Source organism: Nelumbo lutea, chromosome 4 (genome assembly GCF_056320005.1).
Source record: "Nelumbo lutea isolate HS-2025 chromosome 4, American lotus-T2T, whole genome shotgun sequence".
In the NCBI taxonomy this organism is placed as follows: domain Eukaryota; kingdom Viridiplantae; phylum Streptophyta; class Magnoliopsida; order Proteales; family Nelumbonaceae; genus Nelumbo; species Nelumbo lutea.
In genome coordinates, this window is record NC_142687.1 from 52,256,663 (window position 1) to 52,271,027 (window position 14,365).

Here is a 14,365-nt window from a genome sequence, read left to right on the forward strand (position 1 = left end):
ATCTTTATGCACTCACTATCTTGCTCCCCTCCATTAATTCTTTCAGACTTGAAAAAACGGTGTATGCAACTTTCCTCCCTTGGTTACCGTGCACAAGCTCCAGGTGAGCGGAGTTATTCCTTTCTAGATCTGCCGCATCCTCGGATAAATGTAGTAATATCACGGGGCCCACAATGCACGACGAATGCCAAAAGCCCGGTTTTGCACCGTTCCCATTCAGTAATGACAGTCGTTCCGCAAATGGTCCGAGTATCCGACACATTGTTTCCTGTTGTCTCGCCGAAACGACATATGGAATTTGCCAATAGTATATCAAAAATAAAATATTAATAAAATTGGGGTGCAACACGAGGACTTCCCAGGAGGTCACCCATCCTAGTACTACTCTCGCCCAAGCACACTTAACTTCGGAGTTCTGATGGGATCCGGTGCATTAGTGCTGGTATGATCGCACCCGTTTGCTTCTTGTTCGCTTTAATCTTTATGCACTCACTATCTTGCTCCCCTCCATTAATTCTTTCAGATTTGAAAAAACGGTGTATGCAACTTTCCTCCCTTGGTAACCGTGCACAAGCTCCCAGGTGAGCGGAGTTATTCCTTTCTAGATCTGTCGCTGCCCCGGGTAAATGTAGTAATATCATGGGGCCCACAATGCACTATGAATGCCAAAAGACCGGTTTTGCACCGTTCCCATTCAGTAATGACGGTCGTGCCGCAAATGGTCCGAGTATTCGGCACGTTGTTTCCAGTTGTCTCGCCGAAACGACATATGGAATTTGCCAATAGTATATCAAATATAAAATATTAATAAAATTGGGGTGCAACACGAGGACTTCCCAGGAGGTCACCCATCCTAGTACTACTCTCGCCCAAGCACGCTTAACTTCGGAGTTCTGATGGGATCCGGTGCATTAGTGCTGGTATGATCGCACCCGTTTGCTTCTTGTTCGCTTTAATCTTTATGCACTCACAATCTTGCTCCCCTCCATTAATTCTTTCAGATTTGAAAAAACGGTGTATGCAACTTTCCTCCCTTGGTAACCGTGCACAAGCTCCCAGGTGAGCGGAGTTATTCCTTTCTAGATCTGTCGCTGCCCCGGATAAATGTAGTAATATCGTGGGGCCCACAATGCACTATGAATGCCAAAAGACCGGTTTTGCACCGTTCCCATTCAGTAATGACGGTCGTGCCGCAAATGGTCCGAGTATCCGGCACGTTGTTTCCTATTGTCTCGCCGAAACGACATATGGAATTTGCAAATAGTATATCAAAAATAAAATATTACTAAAATTGGGGTGCAACACGAGGACTTCCCAGGAGGTCACCCATCCTAGTGCTACTCTCGCCCAAGCACGCTTAACTTCGGAGTTCTGATGGGATCCGGTGCATTAGTACTAGTATGATCGCACCCGTTTGCTTTTGTTCGCTTTAATCTTTATGCACTCATTATCTTGCTCCCCTCCGTTAATTCTTTCAGACTTGAAAAAACGGTGTATACAACTTTCCTCCCTTGGTTACCGTGCACAAGCTCCCAGGTGAGCGGAGTTATTCCTTTCTAGATCTGCCGCATCCCCGGATAAATGTAGTAATATCGTGGGGCCCACATTGCACGACGAATGCCAAACGCCCTGTTTTGCACCGTTCCCATTCAGTAATGACGGTCGTTCCCCAAATGGTCCGAGTATCCGGCACGTTGTTTCCTGTTGTCTCGCCGAAACGACATATGGAATTTGCCAATAGTATATCAAATATAAAATATTAATAAAATTGGGGTGCAACACGAGGACTTCCCAGGAGGTCACCCATCCTAGTACTACTCTCGCCCAAGCACGCTTAACTTCGGAGTTCTGATGGGATCCGGTGCATTAGTGCTGGTATGATCGCACCCATTTGCTTCTTGTTCGCTTTAATCTTTATGCACTCACTATCTTGCTCCCCTCCATTAATTCTTTCAGACTTGAAAAAACGGTGTATGCAACTTTCCTCCCTTGGTAACCGTGCACAAGCTCCCAGGTGACCGGAGTTATTCCTTTCTACATCTGTCGCTGCCCCGGATAAATGTAGTAATATCGTGGGGCCCACAATGCACTACGAATGCCAAAAGACCAGTTTTGCACCGTTCCCATTCAGTAATGACGGTCGTGCCGCAAATGGTCCGAGTATCCGGCACGTTGTTTCCTGTTGTCTCGCCGAAACGACATATGGAATTTGCCAATAGTATATCAAAAATAAAATATTAATAAAATTTGGGTGCAACACAAGGACTTCCCAGGAGGTCACCCATCCTAGTACTACTCTCGCCCAAGCACGCTTAACTTCGGAGTTCTGATGGGATCCGGTGCATTAGTGCTGGTATGATCGCACCCGTTTGCATCTTGTTCGCAGAAATCTTTATCCACTCACTGTTTTGCTCCCCTCCATTAATCCTTTGAGACTTGAAAAAACGGTGTATGCAACTTTCCTCCCTTGGTAACCGTGCACAAGCTCCCAGGTGAGCGGAGTTATTCCTTTGTAGATCTGCCGCATCCCCGGATAAATGTTGTAATATCATGGGGCCCACAATGCACGACGAATGCCAAACGCCCTGTTTTGCACCGTTCCCATTCAGTAATGACGGTCGTTCCCCAAATGGTCCGAGTATCCGGCACGTTGTTTCCTGTTATCTCGCCGAAACGACATATGGAATTTGCATATAGTATATCAAAAATAAAATATTAATAAAATTGGGGTGCAACACGAGGACTTCCCAGGTCACCCATCCTAGTACTACTCTCGCCCAAGCACGCTTAACTTCGGAGTTCTGATGGGATCCGGTGCATTAGTGCTGGTATGATCGCACCCGTTTGCTTCTTGTTCGCTTTAATCTTTATGCACTCACTATCTTGCTCCCCTCCATTAATTCTATCAGACTTGAAAAAACGGTGTATGCAACTTTCCTCCCTTGGTAACCGTGCACAAGCTCCCAGGTGAGCGGAGTTATTCCTTTCTAGATCTGTCGCTGCCCCGGATAAATGTAGTAATATCGTGGGGCCCACAATGCACTATGAATGCCAAAAGACCGGTTTTGCACCGTTCCCATTCAGTAATGACGGTCGTGCCGCAAATGGTCCGAGTATCCTGCACGTTGTTTCCAGTTTTCTCGCCGAAACGACATATGGAATTTGCAAATAGTATATCAAAAATAAAATATTAATAAAATTGGGGTGCAACATGAGGACTTCCCAGGAGGTCACCCATCCTAGTACTACTCTCGCCCAAGCACGTTTAACTTCGGAGTTCTGATGGGATCCGGTGCATTAGTGCTGGTATGATCGCACCCGTTTTCTTCTTGTTCGCTTTAATCTTTATGCACTCACTATCTTGCTCCCCTCCATTAATTCTTTCAGACTTGAAAAAACGGTGTATGCAACTTTCCTCCCTTGGTTACCGTGCACAAGCTTCAGGTGAGCGGAGTTATTCCTTTCTAGATCTGCCGCATCCTCGGATAAATGTAGTAATATCACGGGGCCCACAATGCACGACGAATGCCAAAAGCCCGGTTTTGCACCGTTCCCATTCAGTAATGACAGTCGTTCCGCAAATGGTCCGAGTATCCGGCACATTGTTTCCTGTTGTCTCGCCGAAACGACATATAGAATTTGCCAATAGTATATCAAAAATAAAATATTAATAAAATTGGGGTGCAACACGAGGACTTCCCAGGAGGTCACCCATCCTAGTACTACTCTCGCCCAAGCACGCTTAATTTCGGAGTTCTGATGGGATCCGGTGCATTAGAGGTGGTATGATCGCACCCGTTTGCTTCTTGTTCGCTTTAATCTTTATGCACTCACTATCTTGCTCCCCTCCATTAATTCTTTCAGATTTGAAAAACCGGTGTATGCAACTTTCCTCCCTTGGTAACCGTGCACAAGATCCCAGGTGAGCGGAGTTATTCCTTTCTAGATCTGTCGCTGCCCCGGGTAAATGTAGTAATATCATGGGGCCCACAATGCACTATGAATGCCAAAAGACCGGTTTTGCACCGTTCCCATTCAGTAATGACGGTCGTGCCGCAAATGGTCCGAGTATTCGGCACGTTGTTTCCAGTTGTCTCGCCGAAACGACATATGGAATTTGCCAATAGTATATCAAATATAAAATATTAATAAAATTGGGGTGCAACACGAGGACTTCCCAGGAGGTCACCCATCCTAGTACTACTCTCGCCCAAGCACGCTTAACTTCGGAGTTCTGATGGGATCCGGTGCATTAGTGCTGGTATGATCGCACCCGTTTGCTTCTTGTTCGCTTTAATCTTTATGCACTCACAATCTTGCTCCCCTCCATTAATTCTTTCAGATTTGAAAAAACGGTGTATGCAACTTTCCTCCCTTGGTAACCGTGCACAAGCTCCCAGGTGAGCGGAGTTATTCCTTTCTAGATCTGTCGCTGCCCCGGATAAATGTAGTAATATCGTGGGGCCCACAATGCACTATGAATGCCAAAAGACCGGTTTTGCACCGTTCCCATTCAGTAATGACGGTCGTGCCGCAAATGGTCCGAGTATCCGGCACGTTGTTTCCTATTGTCTCGCCGAAACGACATATGGAATTTGCAAATAGTATATCAAAAATAAAATATTACTAAAATTGGGGTGCAACACGAGGACTTCCCAGGAGGTCACCCATCCTAGTGCTACTCTCGCCCAAGCACGCTTAACTTCGGAGTTCTGATGGGATCCGGTGCATTAGTACTAGTATGATCGCACCCGTTTGCTTTTGTTCGCTTTAATCTTTATGCACTCATTATCTTGCTCCCCTCCGTTAATTCTTTCAGACTTGAAAAAACGGTGTATACAACTTTCCTCCCTTGGTTACCGTGCACAAGCTCCCAGGTGAGCGGAGTTATTCCTTTCTAGATCTGCCGCATCCCCGGATAAATGTAGTAATATCGTGGGGCCCACATTGCACGACGAATGCCAAACGCCCTGTTTTGCACCGTTCCCATTCAGTAATGACGGTCGTTCCCCAAATGGTCCGAGTATCCGGCACGTTGTTTCCTGTTGTCTCGCCGAAACGACATATGGAATTTGCCAATAGTATATCAAATATAAAATATTAATAAAATTGGGGTGCAACACGAGGACTTCCCAGGAGGTCACCCATCCTAGTACTACTCTCGCCCAAGCACGCTTAACTTCAGAGTTCTGATGGGATCCGGTGCATTAGTGCTGGTATGATCGCACCCATTTGCTTCTTGTTCGCTTTAATCTTTATGCACTCACTATCTTGCTCCCCTCCATTAATTCTTTCAGACTTGAAAAAACGGTGTATGCAACTTTCCTCCCTTGGTAACCGTGCACAAGCTCTCAGGTGACCGGAGTTATTCCTTTCTACATCTGTCGCTGCCCCGGATAAATGTAGTAATATCGTGGGGCCCACAATGCACTACGAATGCCAAAAGACCAGTTTTGCACCGTTCCCATTCAGTAATGACGGTCGTGCCGCAAATGGTCCGAGTATCCGGCACGTTGTTTCCTGTTGTCTCGCCGAAACGACATATGGAATTTGCCAATAGTATATCAAAAATAAAATATTAATAAAATTTGGGTGCAACACAAGGACTTCCCAGGAGGTCACCCATCCTAGTACTACTCTCGCCCAAGCACGCTTAACTTCGGAGTTCTGATGGGATCCGGTGCATTAGTGCTGGTATGATCGCACCCGTTTGCATCTTGTTCGCAGAAATCTTTATCCACTCACTGTTTTGCTCCCCTCCATTAATCCTTTGAGATTTGAAAAAACGGTGTATGCAACTTTCCTCCCTTGGTAACCGTGCACAAGCTCCCAGGTGAGCGGAGTTATTCCTTTGTAGATCTGCCGCATCCCCGGATAAATGTTGTAATATCATGGGGCCCACAATGCACGACGAATGCCAAACGCCCTGTTTTGCACCGTTCCCATTCAGTAATGACGGTCGTTCCCCAAATGGTCCGAGTATCCGGCACGTTGTTTCCTGTTATCTCGCCGAAACGACATATGGAATTTGCATATAGTATATCAAAAATAAAATATTAATAAAATTGGGGTGCAACACGAGGACTTCCCAGGTCACCCATCCTAGTACTACTCTCGCCCAAGCACGCTTAACTTCGGAGTTCTGATGGGATCCGGTGCATTAGTGCTGGTATGATCGCACCCGTTTGCTTCTTGTTCGCTTTAATCTTTATGCACTCACTATCTTGCTCCCCTCCATTAATTCTATCAGACTTGAAAAAACGGTGTATGCAACTTTCCTCCCTTGGTAACCGTGCACAAGCTCCCAGGTGAGCGGAGTTATTCCTTTCTAGATCTGTCGCTGCCCCGGATAAATGTAGTAATATCGTGGGGCCCACAATGCACTATGAATGCCAAAAGACCGGTTTTGCACCGTTCCCATTCAGTAATGACGGTCGTGCCGCAAATGGTCCGAGTATCCTGCACGTTGTTTCCAGTTTTCTCGCCGAAACGACATATGGAATTTGCAAATAGTATATCAAAAATAAAATATTAATAAAATTGGGGTGCAACATGAGGACTTCCCAGGAGGTCACCCATCCTAGTACTACTCTCGCCCAAGCACGCTTAACTTCGGAGTTCTGATGGGATCCGGTGCATTAGTGCTGGTATGATCGCACCCGTTTTCTTCTTGTTCGCTTTAATCTTTATGCACTCACTATCTTGCTCCCCTCCATTAATTCTTTCAGACTTGAAAAAACGGTGTATGCAACTTTCCTCCCTTGGTTACCGTGCACAAGCTTCAGGTGAGCGGAGTTATTCCTTTCTAGATCTGCCGCATCCTCGGATAAATGTAGTAATATCACGGGGCCCACAATGCACGACGAATGCCAAAAGCCCGGTTTTGCACCGTTCCCATTCAGTAATGACAGTCGTTCCGCAAATGGTCCGAGTATCCGGCACATTGTTTCCTGTTGTCTCGCCGAAACGACATATAGAATTTGCCAATAGTATATCAAAAATAAAATATTAATAAAATTGGGGTGCAACACGAGGACTTCCCAGGAGGTCACCCATCCTAGTACTACTCTCGCCCAAGCACGCTTAACTTCGGAGTTCTGATGGGATCCGGTGCATTAGAGGTGGTATGATCGCACCCGTTTGCTTCTTGTTCGCTTTAATCTTTATGCACTCACTATCTTGCTCCCCTCCATTAATTCTTTCAGATTTGAAAAACCGGTGTATGCAACTTTCCTCCCTTGGTAACCGTGCACAAGATCCCAGGTGAGCGGAGTTATTCCTTTCTAGATCTGTCGCTGCCCAGGGTAAATGTAGTAATATCGTGGGGCCCACAATGCACTATGAATGCCAAAAGACCGGTTTAGCACCGTTCCCATTCAGTAATGACGGTCGTGCCGCAAATGGTACGAGTATCCGGCACGTTGTTTCCAGTTGTCTCGCCGAAACGACATATGGAAGTTGCCAATAGTATATCAAATATAAAATATTAATAAAATTGGGGTGCAACACGAGGACTTCCCAGGAGGTCACCCATCCTAGTACTACTCTCGCCCAAGCACGCTTAACTTCGGAGTTCTAATGGGATCCGGTGCATTAGTGCTGGTATGATCGCACCCGTTTGCTTCTTGTTCGCTTTAATCTTTATGCACTCACTATCTTGCTCCCCTCCATTAATTCTTTCAGACTTGAAAAAACGGTGTATGCAACTTTCCTCCCTTGGTAACCGTGCACAAGCTCCCAGGTGAGCGGAGTTATTCCTTTCTAGATCTGTCGCCGCCCCGGATAAATGTAGTAATATCGTGGGGCCCACAATGCACTATGAATGCCAAAAGACCGGTTTTGCACCGTTCCCATTCAGTAATGACGGTCGTGCAAATGGTCCGAGTATCCGGCACGTTGTTTCCTGTTGTCTCGCCGAAACGACATATGGAATTTGCAAATAGTATATCAAAAATAAAATATTACTAAAATTGGGGTGCAACACGAGGACTTCCCAGGAGGTCACCCATCCTAGTACTAATCTCGCCCAAGCACGCTTAACTTCGGAGTTCTGATGGGATCCGGTGCATTAGTACTAGTATGATCGCACCCGTTTGCTTTTGTTCGCTTTAATCTTTATGCACTCATTATCTTGCTCCCCTCCGTTAATTCTTTCAGACTTGAAAAAACGGTGTATACAACTTTCCTCCCTTGGTTACCGTGCACAAGCTCCCTGGTGAGCGGAGTTATTCCTTTCTAGATCTGCCGCATCCCCGGATAAATGTAGTAATATCGTGGGGCCCACAATGCACGACGAATGCCAAACGCCCTGTTTTGCACCGTTCCCATTCAGTAATGACGGTCGTTCCCCAAATGGTCCGAGTATCCGGCACGTTGTTTCCTGTTGTCTCGCCGAAACGACATATGGAATTTGCCAATAGTATATCAAATATAAAATATTAATAAAATTGGGGTGCAACACGAGGACTTCCCAGGAGGTCACCCATCCTAGTACTACTCTCGCCCAAGCACGCTTAACTTCGGAGTTCTGATGGGATCCGGTGCATTAGTGCTGGTATGATCGCACCCGTTTGCTTCTTGTTCGCTTTAATCTTTATGCACTCACTATCTTGCTCCCCTCCATTAATTCTTTCAGACTTGAAAAAACGGTGTATGCAACTTTCCTCCCTTGGTAACCGTGCACAAGCTCCCAGGTGACCGGAGTTATTCCTTTCTACATCTGTCGCTGCCCCGGATAAATGTAGTAATATCGTGGGGCCCACAATGCACTACGAATGCCAAAAGACCAGTTTTGCACCGTTCCCATTCAGTAATGACGGTCGTGCCGCAAATGGTCCGAGTATCCGGCACGTTGTTTACTGTTGTCTCGCCGAAACGACATATAGAATTTGCAAATAGTATATCAAAAATAAAATATTAATAAAATTGGGGTGCAACACGAGGACTTCCCAGGAGGTCACCCATCCTAGTACTACTCTCGCCCAAAGCACGCTTAACTTCGGAGTTCTAATGGGATCCGATGCATTAGTGCTAGTATGATCGCACCCGTTTGCTTCTTGTTAACTTTAATCTTTATGCACTCACTATCTTGCTCCCCTCCGTTAATTCTTTCAGACTTGAAAAAACGGTGTATACAACTTTCCTCCCTGGGTTACCGTGCACAAGCTCCCAGGTGAGCGGAGTTATTCCTTTCCAGATCTGCCGCATCCCCGGATAAATGTAGTAATATCGTGGGGCCCACAATGCACGACGAATGCCAAAAGCCCGGTTTTGCACCGTTCCCATTCAGTAATGACAGTCATTCCGCAAATGGTCCGAGTATCCGGCACGTTGTTTACTGTTGTCTCGCCGAAACGACATATAGAATTTGCAAATAGTATATCAAAAATAAAATATTAATAAAATTGGGGTGCAACACGAGGACTTCCCAGGAGGTCACCCATCCTAGTACTACTCTCGCCCAAGCACGCTTAACTTCGGAGTTCTAATGGGATCCGATGCATTAGTGCTAGTATGATCGCACCCGTTTGGTTCTTGTTCACTTTAATCTTTATGCACTCATTATCTTGCTCCCCTCCGTTAATTCTTTCAGACTTGAAAAAACGGTGTATACAACTTTCCTCCCTGGGTTACCGTGCACAAGCTCCCAGGTGAGCGGAGTTATTCCTTTCCAGATCTGCCGCATCCCCGGATAAATGTAGTAATATCGTGGGGCCCACAATGCACGACGAATGCCAAAAGCCCGTTTTTGCACCGTTCCCATTCAGTAATGACAGTCGTTCCGCAAATGGTCCGAGTATCCGGCACGTTGTTTCCTGTTGTCTCGCCGAAACGACATATGGAATTTGCAAATAGTATATCAAAAATAAAATATTAATAAAATTGGGGTGCAACACGAGGACTTCCCAGGAGGTCACCCATCCTAGTACTACTCTCGCCCAAGCACGCTTAACTTCGGAGTTCTAATGGGATCCGATGCATTAGTACTAGTATGATCGCACCCATTTGCTTTTGTTCGCTTTAATCTTTATGCACTCATTATCTTGCTCCCCTCCGTTAATTCTTTCAGACTTGAAAAAACGGTGTATACAACTTTCCTCCCTTGGTTACCGTGCACAAGCTCCCAGGTGAGCGGAGTTATTCCTTTCTAGATCTGCCGCATCCCCGGATAAATGTAGTAATATCGTGGGGCCCACAATGCACGACGAATGCCAAAAGCCCGGTTTTGCACCGTTCCCATTCGGTAATGACAGTCGTTCCGCAAATGGTCCGAGTATCCGGCACGTTGTTTCCTGTTGTCTCGCCGAAACGACATATGGAATTTGCAAATAGTATATCAAAAATAAAATATTAATAAAATTGGGGTGTAACACGAGGACTTCCCAGGAGGTCACCCATCCTAATACTACTCTCGCCCAAGCACGCTTAACTTCGGAGTTCTGATGGGATCCAGTGCATTAGTGCTGGTATGATCGCACCCGTTTGATACTTGTTCGCTTTAATCTTTATGCACTCACTATCTTGCTCCCCTCCATTAATTCTTTCAGACTTGAAAAAACGGTGTATGCAACTTTCCTCCCTTGGTAACCGTGCACAAGCTCTCAGGTGAGCGGAGTTATTCCTTTCTAGATCTGTCGCTGCCCCGGATAAATGTAGTAATATCGTGGGGCCCACAATGCACTATGAATGCCAAAAGACCGGTTTTGCACCGTTCCCATTCAGTAATGACGGTCGTTCCGCAAATGGTCCGAGTATCCGGCACGTTGTTTCCAGTTGTCTCGCCGAAACGACATATGGAATTTGCCAATAGTATATCAAATATAAAATATTAATAAAATTGGGGTGCAACACGAGGACTTCCCAGGAGGTCACCCATCCTAGTACTACTCTCGCCCAAGCACGCTTAACTTCGGAGTTCTGATGGGATCCGGTGCATTAGTGCTGGTATGATCGCACCCGTTTGGTTCTCGTTCGCTTTAATCTTTATGCACTCACTATCTTGCTCCCCTCCATTAATTCTTTCAGATTTGAAAAACCGGTGTATGCAACTTTCCTCCCTTGGTAACCGTGCACAAGATCCCAAGTGAGCGGAGTTATTCCTTTCTAGATCTGTCGCTGCCCCGGATAAATGTAGTAATATCGTGGGGCCCACAATGCACTATGAATGCCAAAAGACCGGTTTTGCACCGTTCCCATTCAGTAATGACGGTCGTGCCGCAAATGGTCCGAGTATCCGGCACGTTGTTTCCAGTTGTCTCGCCGAAACGACGTATGGAATTTGCCAATAGTATATCAAATATAAAATATTAATAAAATTGGGGTGCAACACGACGACTTCCCAGGAGGTCACCCATCCTAGTACTACTCTCGCCCAAGCACGCTTAACTTCGGAGTTCTGATGGGATCCGGTGCATTAGTACTAGTATGATCGCACCCGTTTGCTTTTGTTCGCTTTAATCTTTATGCACTCACTATCTTGCTCCCCTCCGTTAATTCTTTCAGACTTGAAAAAACGGTGTATACAACTTTCCTCCCTTGGTTACCGTGCACAAGCTCCCAGGTGAGCGGAGTTATTCCTTTCTAGATCTGCCGCATCCCCGGATAAATGTAGTAATATCGTGGGGCCCACTATGCACGACGAATGCCAAACGCCCTGTTTTGCACCGTTCCCATTCAGTAATGAAGGTCGTTCCGCAAATGGTCCGAGTATCCGGCACGTTGTTTCCTGTTGTCTCGCCGAAACGACATATGGAATTTGCCAATAGTATATCAAATATAAAATATTAATAAAATTGGGGTGCAACACGAGGACTTCCCAGGAGGTCACCCATCCTAGTACTACTCTCGACCAAGCACGCTTAACTTCGGAGTTCTGATGGGATCCGGTGCATTAGTGCTGGTATGATCGCACCCGTTTGCTTCTTGTTCGCTTTAATCTTTATGCACTCACTATCTTGCTCCCCTCCATTAATTCTTTCAGACTTGAAAAAACGGTGTATGCAACTTTCCTCCCTTGGTAACCGTGCACAAGCTCCCAGGTGAGCGGAGTTATTCCTTTCTAGATCTGTCGCAGCCCCGGATAAATGTAGTAATATCGTGGGGCCCACAATGCACTACGAATGCCAAAAGACCGGTTTTGCACCGTTCCCATTCAGTAATGACGGTCGTTCCGCAAATGGTCCGAGTATCCGGCACGTTGTTTCCAGTTGTCTCGCCGAAACGACATATGGAATTTGCCAATAGTATATCAAATATAAAATATTAATAAAATTGGGGTGCAACACGAGGACTTCCCTGGAGGTCACCCATCCTAGTACTACTCTCGCCCAAGCACGCTTAACTTCGGAGTTCTGATGGGATCCGGTGCATTAGTGCTGGTATGATCGCACCCGTTTGCTTCTTGTTCGCTTTAATCTTTATGCACTCACTATCTTGCTCCCCTCCATTAATTCTTTCAGATTTGAAAAACCGGTGTATGCAACTTCCTCCCTTGGGAACCGTGCACAAGATCCCAGGTGAGCGGAGTTATTCCTTTCTAGATCTGTCGCTGCCCCGGATAAATGTAGTAATATCGTGGGGCCCACAATGCACTATGAATGCCAAAAGACCGGTTTTGCACCGTTCCCATTCAGTAATGACGGTCGTGCCGCAAATGGTCCGAGTATCCGGCACGTTGTTTCCTGTTGTCTCGCCGAAACGACATATGGAATTTGCAAATAGTATATCAAAAATAAAATATTACTAAAATTGGGGTGCAACACGAGGACTTCCCAGGAGGTCACCCATCCTAGTACTACTCTCGCCCAAGCACGCTTAACTTCGGAGTTCTGATGGGATCCGGTGCATTAGTACTAGTATGATCGCACCCGTTTGCTTTTGTTCGCTTTAATCTTTATGCACTCATTATCTTGCTCCCCTCCGTTAATTCTTTCAGACTTGAAAAAACGGTGTATACAACTTTCCTCCCTTGGTTACCGTGCACAAGCTCCCAGGTGAGCGGAGTTATTCCTTTCTAGATCTGCCGCATCCCCGGATAAATGTAGTAATATCGTGGGGCCCACAATGCACGACGAATGCCAAACGCCCTGTTTTGCACCGTTCCCATTCAGTAATGACGGTCGTTCCCCAAATGGTCCGAGTATCCGGCACGTTGTTTCCTGTTGTCTCGCCGAAACGACATATGGAATTTGCCAATAGTATATCAAATATAAAATATTAATAAAATTGGGGTGCAACACGAGGACTTCCCAGGAGGTCACCCATCCTAGTACTACTCTCGCCCAAGCACGCTTAACTTCGGAGTTCTGATGGGATCCGGTGCATTAGTGCTGGTATGATCGCACCCGTTTGCTTCTTGTTCGCTTTAATCTTTATGCACTCACTATCTTGCTCCCCTCCATTAATTCTTTCAGACTTGAAAAAACGGTGTATGCAACTTTCCTCCCTTGGTAACCGTGCACAAGCTCCCAGGTGACCGGAGTTATTCCTTTCTACATCTGTAGCTGCCCCGGATAAATGTAGTAATATCGTGGGGCCCACAATGCACTACGAATGCCAAAAGACCAGTTTTGCACCGTTCCCATTCAGTAATGACGGTCGTGCCGCAAATGGTCCGAGTATCCGGCACGTTGTTTACTGTTGTCTCGCCGAAACGACATATAGAATTTGCAAATAGTATATCAAAAATAAAATATTAATAAAATTGGGGTGCAACACGAGGACTTCCCAGGAGGTCACCCATCCTAGTACTACTCTCGCCCAAAGCACGCTTAACTTCGGAGTTCTAATGGGATCCGATGCATTAGTGCTAGTATGATCGCACCCGTTTGGTTCTTGTTAGCTTTAATCTTTATGCACTCACTATCTTGCTCCCCTCCGTTAATTCTTTCAGACTTGAAAAAACGGTGTATACAACTTTCCTCCCTGGGTTACCGTGCACAAGCTCCCAGGTGAGCGGAGTTATTCCTTTCCAGATCTGCCGCATCCCCGGATAAATGTAGTAATATCGTGGGGCCCACAATGCACGACGAATGCCAAAAGCCCGGTTTTGCACCGTTCCCATTCAGTAATGACAGTCGTTCCGCAAATGGTCCGAGTATCCGGCACGTTGTTTACTGTTGTCTCGCCGAAACGACATATAGAATTTGCAAATAGTATATCAAAAATAAAATATTAATAAAATTGGGGTGCAACACGAGGACTTCCCAGGAGGTCACCCATCCTAGTACTACTCTCGCCCAAGCACGCTTAACTTCGGAGTTCTAATGGGATCCGATGCATTAGTGCTAGTATGATCGCACCCGTTTGCTTCTTGTTCACTTTAATCTTTATGCACTCATTATCTTGCTCCCCTCCGTTAATTCTT

At 46.0% G+C, this 14,365-nt stretch overlaps 30 non-coding genes across 30 annotated transcripts; all 30 read right to left on the reverse strand.

The window, feature by feature from the left end:
- Positions 1-337: 337 nt before the first annotated feature.
- LOC148858637 (5S ribosomal RNA) lies at positions 338-456 on the reverse strand. The gene has a single exon (XR_016095719.1). It is a non-coding gene; the product is annotated as a 5S ribosomal RNA (ribosomal RNA).
- A 359-nt stretch (positions 457-815) lies between these two features.
- On the reverse strand, positions 816-934 carry LOC148858638 (5S ribosomal RNA). The gene has a single exon (XR_016096227.1). It is a non-coding gene; the product is annotated as a 5S ribosomal RNA (ribosomal RNA).
- Positions 935-1,293: 359 nt separating this feature from the next.
- LOC148858639 (5S ribosomal RNA) lies at positions 1,294-1,412 on the reverse strand. Its single transcript, XR_016097436.1, has one exon. It is a non-coding gene; the product is annotated as a 5S ribosomal RNA (ribosomal RNA).
- Positions 1,413-1,770: 358 nt separating this feature from the next.
- LOC148858640 (5S ribosomal RNA) lies at positions 1,771-1,889 on the reverse strand. The gene has a single exon (XR_016096238.1). It is a non-coding gene; the product is annotated as a 5S ribosomal RNA (ribosomal RNA).
- A 359-nt stretch (positions 1,890-2,248) lies between these two features.
- Positions 2,249-2,367, reverse strand: LOC148858641 (5S ribosomal RNA). The gene has a single exon (XR_016095893.1). It is a non-coding gene; the product is annotated as a 5S ribosomal RNA (ribosomal RNA).
- Positions 2,368-2,726: 359 nt separating this feature from the next.
- Positions 2,727-2,842, reverse strand: LOC148858642 (5S ribosomal RNA). The gene has a single exon (XR_016097222.1). It is a non-coding gene; the product is annotated as a 5S ribosomal RNA (ribosomal RNA).
- A 359-nt stretch (positions 2,843-3,201) lies between these two features.
- On the reverse strand, positions 3,202-3,320 carry LOC148858643 (5S ribosomal RNA). The gene has a single exon (XR_016096647.1). It is a non-coding gene; the product is annotated as a 5S ribosomal RNA (ribosomal RNA).
- A 358-nt stretch (positions 3,321-3,678) lies between these two features.
- On the reverse strand, positions 3,679-3,797 carry LOC148858644 (5S ribosomal RNA). Its single transcript, XR_016097793.1, has one exon. It is a non-coding gene; the product is annotated as a 5S ribosomal RNA (ribosomal RNA).
- Positions 3,798-4,156: 359 nt separating this feature from the next.
- Positions 4,157-4,275, reverse strand: LOC148858645 (5S ribosomal RNA). The gene has a single exon (XR_016096249.1). It is a non-coding gene; the product is annotated as a 5S ribosomal RNA (ribosomal RNA).
- Positions 4,276-4,634: 359 nt separating this feature from the next.
- On the reverse strand, positions 4,635-4,753 carry LOC148858646 (5S ribosomal RNA). Its single transcript, XR_016097437.1, has one exon. It is a non-coding gene; the product is annotated as a 5S ribosomal RNA (ribosomal RNA).
- Positions 4,754-5,111: 358 nt separating this feature from the next.
- On the reverse strand, positions 5,112-5,230 carry LOC148858647 (5S ribosomal RNA). Its single transcript, XR_016095827.1, has one exon. It is a non-coding gene; the product is annotated as a 5S ribosomal RNA (ribosomal RNA).
- A 359-nt stretch (positions 5,231-5,589) lies between these two features.
- On the reverse strand, positions 5,590-5,708 carry LOC148858648 (5S ribosomal RNA). The gene has a single exon (XR_016095894.1). It is a non-coding gene; the product is annotated as a 5S ribosomal RNA (ribosomal RNA).
- Positions 5,709-6,067: 359 nt separating this feature from the next.
- LOC148858649 (5S ribosomal RNA) lies at positions 6,068-6,183 on the reverse strand. Its single transcript, XR_016097223.1, has one exon. It is a non-coding gene; the product is annotated as a 5S ribosomal RNA (ribosomal RNA).
- Positions 6,184-6,542: 359 nt separating this feature from the next.
- LOC148858650 (5S ribosomal RNA) lies at positions 6,543-6,661 on the reverse strand. Its single transcript, XR_016096470.1, has one exon. It is a non-coding gene; the product is annotated as a 5S ribosomal RNA (ribosomal RNA).
- A 358-nt stretch (positions 6,662-7,019) lies between these two features.
- On the reverse strand, positions 7,020-7,138 carry LOC148858651 (5S ribosomal RNA). Its single transcript, XR_016096961.1, has one exon. It is a non-coding gene; the product is annotated as a 5S ribosomal RNA (ribosomal RNA).
- Positions 7,139-7,497: 359 nt separating this feature from the next.
- On the reverse strand, positions 7,498-7,616 carry LOC148858652 (5S ribosomal RNA). The gene has a single exon (XR_016095670.1). It is a non-coding gene; the product is annotated as a 5S ribosomal RNA (ribosomal RNA).
- Positions 7,617-7,972: 356 nt separating this feature from the next.
- Positions 7,973-8,091, reverse strand: LOC148858653 (5S ribosomal RNA). Its single transcript, XR_016096481.1, has one exon. It is a non-coding gene; the product is annotated as a 5S ribosomal RNA (ribosomal RNA).
- A 358-nt stretch (positions 8,092-8,449) lies between these two features.
- Positions 8,450-8,568, reverse strand: LOC148858654 (5S ribosomal RNA). Its single transcript, XR_016096260.1, has one exon. It is a non-coding gene; the product is annotated as a 5S ribosomal RNA (ribosomal RNA).
- Positions 8,569-8,927: 359 nt separating this feature from the next.
- On the reverse strand, positions 8,928-9,047 carry LOC148858655 (5S ribosomal RNA). The gene has a single exon (XR_016097896.1). It is a non-coding gene; the product is annotated as a 5S ribosomal RNA (ribosomal RNA).
- A 359-nt stretch (positions 9,048-9,406) lies between these two features.
- Positions 9,407-9,525, reverse strand: LOC148858656 (5S ribosomal RNA). Its single transcript, XR_016096800.1, has one exon. It is a non-coding gene; the product is annotated as a 5S ribosomal RNA (ribosomal RNA).
- A 359-nt stretch (positions 9,526-9,884) lies between these two features.
- LOC148858657 (5S ribosomal RNA) lies at positions 9,885-10,003 on the reverse strand. The gene has a single exon (XR_016097248.1). It is a non-coding gene; the product is annotated as a 5S ribosomal RNA (ribosomal RNA).
- Positions 10,004-10,361: 358 nt separating this feature from the next.
- Positions 10,362-10,480, reverse strand: LOC148858658 (5S ribosomal RNA). Its single transcript, XR_016097485.1, has one exon. It is a non-coding gene; the product is annotated as a 5S ribosomal RNA (ribosomal RNA).
- Positions 10,481-10,839: 359 nt separating this feature from the next.
- On the reverse strand, positions 10,840-10,958 carry LOC148858659 (5S ribosomal RNA). Its single transcript, XR_016096271.1, has one exon. It is a non-coding gene; the product is annotated as a 5S ribosomal RNA (ribosomal RNA).
- Positions 10,959-11,317: 359 nt separating this feature from the next.
- LOC148858660 (5S ribosomal RNA) lies at positions 11,318-11,436 on the reverse strand. The gene has a single exon (XR_016097138.1). It is a non-coding gene; the product is annotated as a 5S ribosomal RNA (ribosomal RNA).
- Positions 11,437-11,794: 358 nt separating this feature from the next.
- Positions 11,795-11,913, reverse strand: LOC148858661 (5S ribosomal RNA). The gene has a single exon (XR_016096202.1). It is a non-coding gene; the product is annotated as a 5S ribosomal RNA (ribosomal RNA).
- Positions 11,914-12,272: 359 nt separating this feature from the next.
- LOC148858662 (5S ribosomal RNA) lies at positions 12,273-12,391 on the reverse strand. Its single transcript, XR_016095768.1, has one exon. It is a non-coding gene; the product is annotated as a 5S ribosomal RNA (ribosomal RNA).
- Positions 12,392-12,749: 358 nt separating this feature from the next.
- Positions 12,750-12,868, reverse strand: LOC148858663 (5S ribosomal RNA). Its single transcript, XR_016096291.1, has one exon. It is a non-coding gene; the product is annotated as a 5S ribosomal RNA (ribosomal RNA).
- Positions 12,869-13,226: 358 nt separating this feature from the next.
- Positions 13,227-13,345, reverse strand: LOC148858664 (5S ribosomal RNA). Its single transcript, XR_016096282.1, has one exon. It is a non-coding gene; the product is annotated as a 5S ribosomal RNA (ribosomal RNA).
- Positions 13,346-13,704: 359 nt separating this feature from the next.
- Positions 13,705-13,824, reverse strand: LOC148858665 (5S ribosomal RNA). Its single transcript, XR_016097897.1, has one exon. It is a non-coding gene; the product is annotated as a 5S ribosomal RNA (ribosomal RNA).
- A 359-nt stretch (positions 13,825-14,183) lies between these two features.
- LOC148858666 (5S ribosomal RNA) lies at positions 14,184-14,302 on the reverse strand. The gene has a single exon (XR_016096801.1). It is a non-coding gene; the product is annotated as a 5S ribosomal RNA (ribosomal RNA).
- Positions 14,303-14,365: the final 63 nt, after the last annotated feature.